At 33.3% G+C, this 12127-nt stretch overlaps 1 protein-coding gene across 8 annotated transcripts in view; it reads right to left on the minus strand.

Moving 5' to 3' along the window:
* ZEB1 (zinc finger E-box binding homeobox 1) overlaps positions 1 to 12127 on the minus strand; it is a 149824-nt gene that overhangs the window by 114189 nt on the left and 23508 nt on the right. For all 8 annotated transcript variants that reach the window (XM_034987185.1, XM_034987178.1, XM_034987179.1 and 5 more), the window contains one exon: positions 10494 to 10636. The gene's annotated coding sequence lies outside the window, so the exon portion shown is untranslated. The remainder of the gene's footprint in view (positions 1 to 10493; positions 10637 to 12127) is intronic.

A 12127-nucleotide genomic window follows, 5' to 3' on the forward strand; every position in this document is an offset into this window, starting at 1 on the left:
TATACTTGCTTTAGGTAAATGGTATCTTCAAAGGTAAAGATTATATTTTTATGTTAAGTTGAAGGTCATATTTTAGTATTTATCAATTGATCTGTATTGTGGTCGCCCCCATTATGTATTTGTGAAGAACAAAATCTACCCTTACATTCACATAGTCCTCTGAAATGGATCACTAAGTCCACACTTTTTTATATGCTTTCACTGCAGAATTTAGAAAGCTGAGCTGAACTACTAGCTGAATATCCTGTTATGAAAAATAGACAGATTACCTTACCTAATCAACATTGATAGAATTATACAAATATATGCCCAACTCCAAAAATATCCACAAACCATGTATCCTCTTGTAGCATAACATATGTATTTGGAAGAGCTTAAAAACTGAACTACTTTTAAACCAACGGTTGGCAAGAAAGCCAAAGGCCAAACAGCAAATATTTTAGGCTTTGAGGGCCATACATAGTCTCTGTTAAGTATTCATCGTCTTCTTTTTTCACAATTGTAATCACTTATAATCCCTTTTTTTTTATGATTTTAAAATGTAAAAACAATTCTTAGCTTGTGGGCCATATAAAAACAGGCCGAAGACTAGATCTGGTGCATTGGCTATAATTTGTTGACTTCTGCTTAAAACTGTTGTATAGAAGATTAGACATGATCCAGGTGAGTCATATCTCAGGATTAAAGTGGACGTTTATTTAAAAGTGCTTTACGTTCTATAAAAAGGAGATATGTATTTTTTCCAAAAATAGGAAGAAAGTTCTACTTGAAATAGCATGCTCAACAAAATGCTTGTATCTAAAAAAGCAAGTTAGTAGTTCTTTTACTGAAAGCCATGAAATTTATAAAATAGCGACTATCTCTGATTACATAATCAATCCAACTAATACTATTTAACTCTTAAATATTGTACCTGTAAATAGTGAAAGAAAAATGTCCAGTAACATTTAATATGTTTTAATTCTCCTATTTTTATTTCCTATATTAAAAATATGTATACACAAAGGAATTAGATTAAAAATATTTTAAGTAAGGAAAGCAAAAGCTGTTTTATTAACTTTTTTTGGATTGTCAGATCCTTTAAGACTCTGATAAAGGTAATGGATTCTTCCTCCAAAAAAGAGATACATTCAAACTTCTGTCTTAATTTTAGAGAGATCCAGACTCCCTGAAACCAATCCACAGATCCCAGGTGAAGATTCTCTGAACTTAAAAGCACAATCACTTTGCTCCTGCAGGTAACCTCACACGAGGTTTCTAAAATTAAGATAAAAATCTAAGGAATTACCACAGGATGACAAGTAAAACCTAAATAATTACCACATAATGGCAAGTAAAATTATACTTACAGATAATCTAAAAATCAAGACAATAATCCAAACTCTTAGATCTGGTGGATTTTTGAGTAATTCAAAGCTTCTTACAACATAGTCAAATTTTAATGAAACATCTCTCTCTCCACGCACCAGCTTGGGCTCCCTGCTGCAGGCTGGCCAGTTTCTCCCTGTGCCCAACATCCGCCATATTTGTTTCTGCACTTTTCTCAGGACGGCACTCTTGCCTGTGGTGCTTTTGCCACACCTATTCAAACTCCACTGAGCCACTGGGACCCAAATTAAATTCTACCACCTCCATCATCTCTTCTCTGGTATCATAGCCTGTAACTTCCTTCCCCTGAATTCATCGCTTTTACAACACTATTCAGTAAATCCAGTAATAATTTGTATTACCACATTGTTTTTGTATATGTTCTGAGTCTCCCAACTATAGTGCCAGTAACAAAAGGCAGAAATACTTCTTTGCATCATCATCATCCTAGGCTATAAAACTATTACAAATATGGAATATTTTTCATAAATGTATGTTGAATGAATGAATTAACTTCAATGGCTTCAGAAAGTACTGTTTGATTTCACTATATAATGCTGATTTGGCAAAAATTTGAAAACAAACAAACCAGGAAAAAAAAAAAAAACCCCAACTCCATGAAATGAAATGGAGTATTTAATTTTGAAAACACTACTACCTGATAAGTGGCAGAGCCTAAAGCTATGGAAAACTGTATAAACCAAAAATCATGATCATGATTGTTTACTGTTTTTTTTTTTTTTTATGGACATGATAAAATGCCTTAATTTTAGTTGAAATTTTGTGGGCTAAATATAACACTAAATCATAACTGAGTGGTATAAACTAGGTAAACTGCCAAGTCTACTAAGTACTCCACCATGTGCTAGGCATTTGCTAAATTCAGCACTATACCAGTTGCTCCTCTTCCCATAAAATTTCCCCAGGGCACCAGTTCAGGCAGCACTGTAAAGGAGGCAGAGTTCCTAGTTCCCATCCAGGCCCTCTGGTATCTCCTCCCTTTAAAATCAGGTGCTTTCATTCTGCTCCCTGACACCTAGGACTCTCTCTGTGGCTCTTTACCTAGGCTCGTACTTAGGCTTCAGGTTTTACCTCATTTTTATCTTTCCTTTCCCCTACCAAAATTGAATTAACATTTATTGCAGTCACTTTAAGTCTTGCCAAGTAAGTAGGTTAATCATTTCATATAAATAAACTCACTTTAAAGTGTGGCTATTGTACACTAATTCAAGACTGTAATGACAGAAACACAATTTTTAAAGTATGGAGGCATTACAATGCCTTTCATACCATGTATATGGGAAGGTACGACTCCGCACGCATGTTAAGTTAGCAGTACTTCAGGGGAAATATACTATATATACAGATACATGAAAAAAAAAAAAAGATGTGCCAAAACCACTCCTACAAACATTAGAAAGAGCATCTGATGAGATTTATAGGTGAAGAACAGATAGTGAGAAAACAAGATTTACAACTTCCCCCATGTAGAAGAGTTCTTTGTTAGCACGCTGTTATTAATGAATGTAAAGTAACTCATTCATTCAGTTAATAAACAGTTCTTTAGTTGTACAAAGCAGACCCATGCAATGTTTCACAGGTACCTCATATATATGGATGCTGAACTCGTTATCCCCTTCTATCAGTAAAACTCATACAACAATCCATTCCTCTCCAGTGTTTGGACTTAAAGGGCACCACCATCCCCTTCTGCTCAAGTAAGAAACCCATGAGTCATCCTTGGTGTCTCATCCCCTCATCAAATTAATGCCCTATAAATTCTAACTCCTAAATCTCTCTCTAATGTGCCCACTTTTCTTCATCCTCACTGTCTCTCATCCCATTATCTCTCCCCTAGACTTACTGTAAAACTTGCTGAGTTCACATCTTTCTATCCTTCATTGGGCAGATGTGGCAAATCTCACGGTACATTCATATGATGCAGCATTCAGCCACAAGACTGATCACACTGTTTTTTGTATGTTCTGAGTCTCCCAACTATAGTGCCAGTAACAAAAGGCAGAAATACTCAAAATCAGAATGTTGTGTCTGGCTTCTTTCATTCATAAGAAATGAGCATATGCTGTAAGCCCCCATTTATATAAAGTACGATATAGGCAATACCATCTATGCAATAAGAAGTCAGGTGAGAGTTGTCCTTAGTAGGTAGAGGCGGGCAAGACTGACTGGAAGGAAAGATGAAAGGGAACTTCTGGGATGGTGATGGTGTTCCGTTTCTTCATCTGGGTGATGGTTACATAGGAGTATTCAGCTTGTGAAAATTCATGGAGTGATATACTTATGATATGCTCACTTTTCTAATTGTATTATTAGGCTTTCATTAAAAGTTTTAGAAAAAATAAAATACAGTGTTCAACGTCTTCCCACTGCTCTTAAGCTAAAGTCTGAAGGCCAAATATCTGATAACGACATTAAAGATACTTTGCTGTGCAGTCTCATCTTTCCCTCTCTCCTAAGTCTTTTCAATGTGTCTTATTTCTTCCTTCAGGGCTTTCACATTTGCTTATTCTGCCTTCTCATTTTGTTTGACTAACTCCTAATTATGCCTCAGGTTCAGTTAAAATTTCATTTTGGCAAAGAAGCCTTCTCTGACCCCTGGCTTAGGTTAGGATCCCCGCTATCTTCCCTTTGTACCACTCCACCACACATCTTTAGTAAACTGTAGTTTCTGTGAGCACAGGGAATGTGTTTCATTTACCATTCTATTCTCATAATTCTCTATATACTTGATGACTGACTGAATAAATTTATTTCCTAGACAAGAACATGGAAGGTAGTTGTGGCAAAGTTTCAATGTCTCTGTATTGCAATATAAACGGTGAAATTGCTAAAAAAAGTTTTTGATACACGAACTGAAAAGAAGTAAGAGATAAATGCTCAATTGTTAATACACAGAAAGATATAAGCCACACATGTAGGCACACAGAAGCCACTTTTAATAGTTCTGGTTTATTTGAAACTTCTATTTTAAATAATAATCTATGTTAATAAAATTGATATGAAATTGATTGTAAATAAATTTCTACTCATCTATGTTCAGATGTTGGATTAGTTTTGATCTGCCATGTAAACCAAAGCTCCACCACTGATTAATGAGCTGAATGAGTAGGTCAATTAATTATTTCAATTTCTTTGAGTGCAGAGAATAGTTAAAATTGGTCTACCTCAAATTAAAAAAACCAACTATTTCTAAATATTTGTAAATGTTCCTAAGAAGAATTTAAGCTTTTCTATTTTAAACATAAAATTATTTGATGAATGAAAAGTAAAAAATAAAAATTTTATTTGTTAGAATTACCCACAGAAAGTAACATAGGTGGCCTATTGGGTAGGATATACAAACTGTTCTTCCTGGATGAAAAACAAAATCTGGCTCACTTCAAAAGTTACCTTCTACAAAGGCAGAGGAGCATAAGTGACAGATAATCACCTTGAGTGATAATGCCCAAAACTGTAATCTATTTCAGAAATCAATGCCATTTTCTATAATGAGCTTTATATTATGCATTTTAGAATCTTTAAGTATAATTAAACTTAAATAAAAAAATATAGGTAGTGTCCTAAGTTGTCTTACTCTTTTCTGCTCCTTTTGGGAAATAACTGCTTTCTATGAATCATCCCTCAAATTTCTTTTCCTTTTAATATTCAATTAATGGTATAAATTAATTAAATCTTGAATTAGGCAGACTTTCCTAGCTAGTACCAGGAAAAAAAAAATGAAAAGTAAAAAAAATGAAAAAAATGGTATTTTCTTTGAGAAAGAAGTATGAGTTTCCTTAATTAATATAGAATTTGATTACTATTTCTAAAGTACTACTGTAATAATAAAAACATCTTCTGATAAAAAAGAATGACCTTAAAATACTCTATCACTGAAAAACAGAGTGAGGTATGCACAGTCTACTGTAGAAGTTCTTTAACTAGGGTCCAGAAGGAGTCCCAACAATTAACTGCTAAAAGCAATTAACTGCTTTTTTAATACTCTCAAAATAACATTAGTCACTTATTTTCCTGAGCTTTAGTTACTCTCTCTGAATAAAGCATTTGAAAAGAGAAAAAAGTAGGAGTCAAATTATAATAGATAATTCCTTTTTCTTTAACTGATCTTCAAGAATTTATCACACAGTTTCATACTGTGTTGAGAGGCCATGTTTATGTAACAACTGATAAAGATTCTAGTCAAAGGGTAGAATGGAAGAAACTAGTAGCAAGTTAACTGTCCCTATTTAGGCTGGTCTTCTCAAGTTTAATTAATTCAAGGTAAAGCTTTTCCTTCTAAAAACAAGCACAATGGTTGTTTGTTTGTTTTTTTTTAAGAAACAAACTTTAGTTTTTACAAGTATTAAATTTCAAATGAGTGAAGGCAAATAACATATTCTTTGAAATTCAGTTTATCAGTAAAGTGATGATGTTAGACTTGATCAGTGGTTGTTAACCAAATTTTTTGTTGCAAAGCCCTTCAAGAATAGAATGAAAATTATGTACACTCCTTCCAGCAAAAAACACATACATACAAAATTTTAGTATAATTTCAGGGAATTCACAGACCCTTTAAAGCTCATCCAAACATCATTGGGTAAAAAAGGAGCTATGTTTTAAGGTATTTTGCAGCAGCTTTAAATTTTGGTTTCAGAAATAAGGTTAAAGCCTTTAAACCAAAGGCAGTCAGACTTGAGAATAAAAGTGAAAACCCAAACACAATTCATTAATTTACTCACTGCTGTTAAAGACATTAGCTCACAAAGGCTGAACACCTTCCCTATATATAGATGTAGGTGTTAATTTGACAAAATAATTCATACCTTAGACCTTAGAAGTTAGGCAAAGTAAGATTCTTACATAAACCGAGGATATTTCTAGACATGGAAATGTGTGATTTTCACAGCTTTCAAATGACAATAAGTTGTCTCTTCCCACTCCCCTCCTTTCCAGGTTCAATTCCTTCTTAGAGTGAGGAAGAAAACTTTTATATAATATAGGCTATATTTGAGATATTTTAGGTGACTGTTTTGGGAAAAGAGTAATATTTTCAAATCCTTAAATTTCTTATCTAAAAATAATTTTTGGATCACTGCAAAAAAAAAACAAACAAAAAAACAAACCTTACCTGTAATTCTTGTTCTCTGAAGGAAATGCAGTAATTATAAACATATCCACACTCTTGGGTACATTCTCCTAAGCATGAATGGATTTGGAATGCGCCATAGCTGGAACTGAACTGCTCAACTGCCCAACCGCACTGGCGGCTGGGTCTACCTGCCTGGCTGGTAACGAAGACCTGACACCTGAAGTCATTCACCTCGTGAAGGCAAGTGTTCCCCTTGAGAGGGAGTGTGGAGCTGGTGTAATTACTGTCCTTAGAGAACACGAATTATAAATGGTCTCTTTTCTAGAGGTTAGGAGGGATACAGCTACTCCTAAAGAAATTGTTACATGTTTCAAAACGGTGCTAAAACTGGAACATTAAAAATGTTTAAAAAATACAAATGGAAAGCTGTTCTGGAAAAGAAGGCCTCAGGATGAACGAGAGACTGGTTTAAGAACTGACTGGGTGTCGACTGGGTCAGGGTCCAATGATCAACACCAGAGCACAGAATTACAAGTACTTAAGTACTTGCCGTGTAAAGTAAGCCTTATCCTGGCATTTAGCAACCTAATATTTTGTGTTAATGCTTGCCAACTCAAGATGATGTGACAGCTGCAGTGGAAACCAATGGTGGGAAAATAACTTGAAATAGCCAAGACACTGAAAACTGCCGAGACGGTCACCAAGGGTGAAATGTTTTTCGTAAGATGTGATACTAGCAATAAGCTGTTAGACAGTTTCTATTTTATAAACTCAAGTGACTAATCATTCAAGTCATAAAATTTCATAAACCTTACAGCTTAATGTAATAGTTTAGATTCAAAATGTTTAAATTTGTAAGGACTGAGTCTCTGTGATATAAGCCCATCTTCTGTCTTAAACATCTTAGGGAATTAGGAAGAAATGGGCTATCAGTAGTTCTGGTTTGCATACTGATTTTGCGGGGGCGGGTTTGGTTATCAAAATCCTCTGCAGAGGAAGAGATTCTCTGCTCTAGTCCTACAAGTATCTAGGAAAGTCTGATGATGTCTTCCACTCAGTTAAAACTGGGCAGGATTGCCATATAAAATACAGGACGCCCAGTTAAATCTGTACTTCAAATAAATCATTTTTTTCTAAGTACGTCCCAAGTATAACATGAGTCACAATTACACTAAACAATTACTTGTTATTTACTTGAAATTCAAATTAAACTGGGCACCCTGTTTTGCTTTTGTTCTTGGTTTTTTGTGTTCTGTTAAATCTGGAAACTCTAAACTAGGGGAGCTTACAGTTACCCAGTGGAATTCACCATGGATGATGCAAAAAGGGGAGCTCCACCCTTGGCGTAGACCTGTACCGTCTAATACAGTAGCTACTGCCGTGTGTGGCTTTTGAGCACCTGAAATGTGGCTAGTTCAATAAAAAATTTTTCTAAGTGTAAAATACACATCGGATTTTGAGTATTTCATTGAATAAAAATAAAAAATCTCGTAAGTCTTTATACTGATTGCATGTTGAAATAATATTTTAGATACATTAGGTTAATTTAAATGTAATTAAAATTAATTTTTCCTGTTTCTTTTTCCCTTTTTAATGTGGTTACAAAACAAACTTAAAATTTTATATGCAGCTTGTATTTGTGGCTTGTATTATATTTTTACTGAACAGTGCTGGTCTAGATGGCTCCAAGGAGAGGGCTGGGCTAGAATTTCCTTGTTCCTTCTCTAAAAAATCAACACTGGTGAACATAGGGCTGTCTCTCTCACCTTCCTTTAGCTATTAGAGTAGACAGGGAGCATGATCACACCAAAGAAACTAAATTTCTCGTAGGGACTGTTTCTATGAATTAGCTATGACTCTAAAAACAAAAGCAAAACACAGCATCTAAGTACTAGTGAGACAAATCGGAAATCTGATCTTTGACAAATCATTCTTACATAATTCAAAAGAAGAAATAAATATAGGATGTATATGTGTGTATGATTAAGTATATATATATGTATACATAAAAATAAAATCTCCCCAGATCCTAGTTCCAATGCCAAGAGATGAATTCCTTAGTGCCAATATGTTGGGTTTTCACTCCTATATACCATCAAAATCAAAGAACAATAGTTTATTCTACTGCCTAATATGAATGGAGGTGATATAAGTTATTAATAAGAATTGTTTAAAAAAAGATCTTATTTTTCATACTCTAGATACAGAAGGCAAGATCTCAGTGGTCCCCATTTTATATATTCATGCTACATAACTGATCTGAAATTAGAACACTAGTTCTAACATGGTGAAATGAATTTTTCCTTTTACAAAATGTATTGCCAATACTATTGTAAGAGCTCATTTTTAAAAAGATGGGGTGGTTTTTTGATTAAAAAAATTCAGCTATAATAATACTTTAGGTACCAAATAATAATTTAGTTATTCTTATATCCCACCTTACATTTTCAGTTGGTTTGACTTTTAATTCAATTTTTTTTTCTCAACTGGCTCAAAGAGTTAATGCCTTCATCTATTTTGTCCCATGCTATTATAAAGGTTAAAAATATTTAACATGCTCTCACAAATAAAAATTCCAAAGAACTATATAGAGAGATTATCTCCAAATACTCAGTGATCTCTATGTCTTCCTATATAACCTATATCATATCTACTTTGAAGATTTAGATCTTTTAAAGTTGCCTACAGTTACAATAAGCAGGACTAGTTCTAATTCCTCAACTATTTTCATAAAAAATAGTAACCTTGTTCTCAAGGTTTTTTCAAAAAAGGTCTCAGCTGCATTTTTTCCCCATTCTAACAGCAAATACAACAAAGAGTTTTTTTTCTCCTTAATATCTTTTATTATACAGATATAGGAAGTACAAGTATTTTGAAAAGACAATAAAATTTATCATAAACCAGACAGGGCTACCAGACAAAAATCAGCAGATTTCTCCCAAATTTAATGCTTCATGAATAGTTCATGTCTTTTAGAACTAAAGTTTCCAAGATCACTTTAAGAGCTTTAAGAAAAAGAAAAAAAGATGAATGAAACTAGATGTGGACCAATTAATTTCTTTATCAGCACTTTAAATCCTCATTGTCAATACCATAGTATCCTGGTGACTATAACATGAATGTTTGGTTAGACATTTAGTCTCTTGGTGGCAGTCCAAATTATTCTTATTTAATGCTAACCTACTTTTAATCTTGGTATTTTCAAAATCAACATGCTCCTGTTCTTTTTCATAATAAATGAATGCTTTTCAAATGACAATTTAGTTTAAGATTGGTCTTTTTGGGAGGTGTCAATACATTGTACAATAGAACCATAAGGTTTTCTGATACTAGAGTTTAGAAATAAAGGCGAGACATTATTTATCCTTTATGAGGTTTCCCTCAGGGAACCAACAATGTATATTTCTTCATTTCCTAAAGAAAGGAAAAAGCTATCAGGAAAAAAAACTGCTCATTTTAAGTAATTTTTTTCAATTAGGATCTGACATAAGCAATTAAAGATTAAGAAGGTCTTTGCTTCCATACTTTCTGAAGCTTAATACATATTTTAAAAAATGGTTTAAGGGACTTTCTCTGAAGTAAAGGTAAGAGACAGCTTCAAAAAGATCATGAAAAGCAACTCTTCAGAGTGGTTTATATCACTTTAAGCTATTAAGTCACGAGACTGCTTAAACACTGTCACTGCTTCAAAATTCTTGAATGTAAATCTCAAGACATCCAAGAAGAGTTCTTGATGAGGGATCAACCACAGCAATTATTAAACTGATTTAAATGCAGGCTGAACTGGAAGACAAGTTTTACTATAATTGGGAATTTTTTTAAAAAAACACCCATACATCTCTAGGACATGCTTCACTTCTAAACAAGGAAAACCATCTCTTGATGAATGTGTGCGATGTCTTGCCCACAAGTGGCTGCCTAGGCCATCCTTCTATGAGGAAAGCTGATGGCCTCAAACCCTCAATGGAGCATTCCAAAACCAGACCTGCATTAGGAGCTTGGGCCCATGAGTGTGCACTCACTACACAGTGCTTACCTTTAGAGAACAAGGTGGTTGACACAAACTGATCAAGTTCTCACACCCCACACCTCCAAGAACACTGAAAAAGATCTGCAGATCTTTCTTGGTGCAGGAGGGACCTCTTTTTAATCTTCTTGTGGTGGAAGTTAAAGATTTTCCTGAAGGAGGAGAGAAGAGTAAAATATTATACTGAGATCATACCATCTGGTTCAAGTTTATCTACCTATATATTACAAAATGTAGGTTCTGAAAAAAAGAAATTAGATAAAATCATGAGTATTTCAAAACCACGTTCTCTTCTTTCAAAAAAAGAGTATCTTCCCTAAAGAATACTGCATACTCCAAACACTACTCCATAAACCCAAAACTTCAAGTGGCTAGTTTAAACTTCTACCCCAGCACTGAATTATCAGTTGGGAAGTTGAGAAAAATACAGAGAAATCCTGGGTTGCCAAATGATCATACTTGTAAATTCCATTAGAAAAATCAGTAAAGCTAAATTCATTGAAGACTACTAGAATGTAAGCTTCCAGAGGAAAAGGGTTTTGACTTTTTTTTTTTTTAACACTGATTATCTGAAGAGCCTTAAATAGTTCCTAAAACATAGTAAGCACTAAAAAAATTTGAACAAAAGAATATTAACCTGTTAGTCAATATTCTCAAGGTCAATACTTGCATAAAATAAAACAATTAGAAGTCTACAAATATTCTAAGGAGTCTGAAGCGTGTTATATAAAAATATTAGTAATGTAAACCTCTAACTACATATTAAGAATGTTTTTAAAATGCTGTACCTTAACATATTTATGAGAAAATGCTATAAATCTATTACAACCCAAATCCTAAAAAGAAATGGAATACTTTGTTCAGATCAGGAAATCATACACTGTATCTTAAAAATAATATTACCAAATATCAAACAAAATAAGCTTAATACAGATAAGAACATGCTTTCTTAATACATTAGTATTATTTTTCATCTTTTGAAGATACTATACTACATAAGCCAAGTGATAATATGATTATCTATAATTCTGCCTAAGTAAAGCAAATCGTAATATTAAAGTGAAATCAGAAGATGCCATTCTATCAATATATTTATATATATTTTAAATATGTACAGTTTTTTCAATCTCAAAAAACACAAAATTTAAACAAGAAATGCTGAACACTATTCATTTATTTCTTTTTCTGTTACTTATAGACTGTTACTGAAAACAGATTGATTTCCTTCAAGTGTTTTCTAGCCCTTTTCACATTTGATAAATTAGGGAGAAAAAGAAGAAATGCTAAAATCAGTAACAGATTAATCAATCATATTGATGAAGGACTGAATATGTATATGTTTTTTAATCCAAAATGCAAGGTCACTAAAATCAGAAGAAATAACTATTATATAGTAAGTACTTGCTTTCATTTGACCCCAAATTTCACAAATGTGGAATTGGTCCTCAAAACAAACTGGACAGCCCATATGGGGCATTTCATTTTAGGGAATAGGCAGTCATTTAATGTACAGCCAAAACCACAATTAAAAAAATAGGTAGTAAATCTAGGATTATGCTTACCCTGTATCATTAAAACAATGCTTTAGCTAACAGATTATACCTTAATTATAGTAGTAAAAAGCTTTTCACATTTCACAAATA

Source organism: Mirounga leonina, unplaced genomic scaffold (assembly GCF_011800145.1).
Source record: "Mirounga leonina isolate KUSES-001 unplaced genomic scaffold, KU_Mleo_1.0 Mir_413, whole genome shotgun sequence".
Classification (NCBI taxonomy): domain Eukaryota; kingdom Metazoa; phylum Chordata; class Mammalia; order Carnivora; family Phocidae; genus Mirounga; species Mirounga leonina.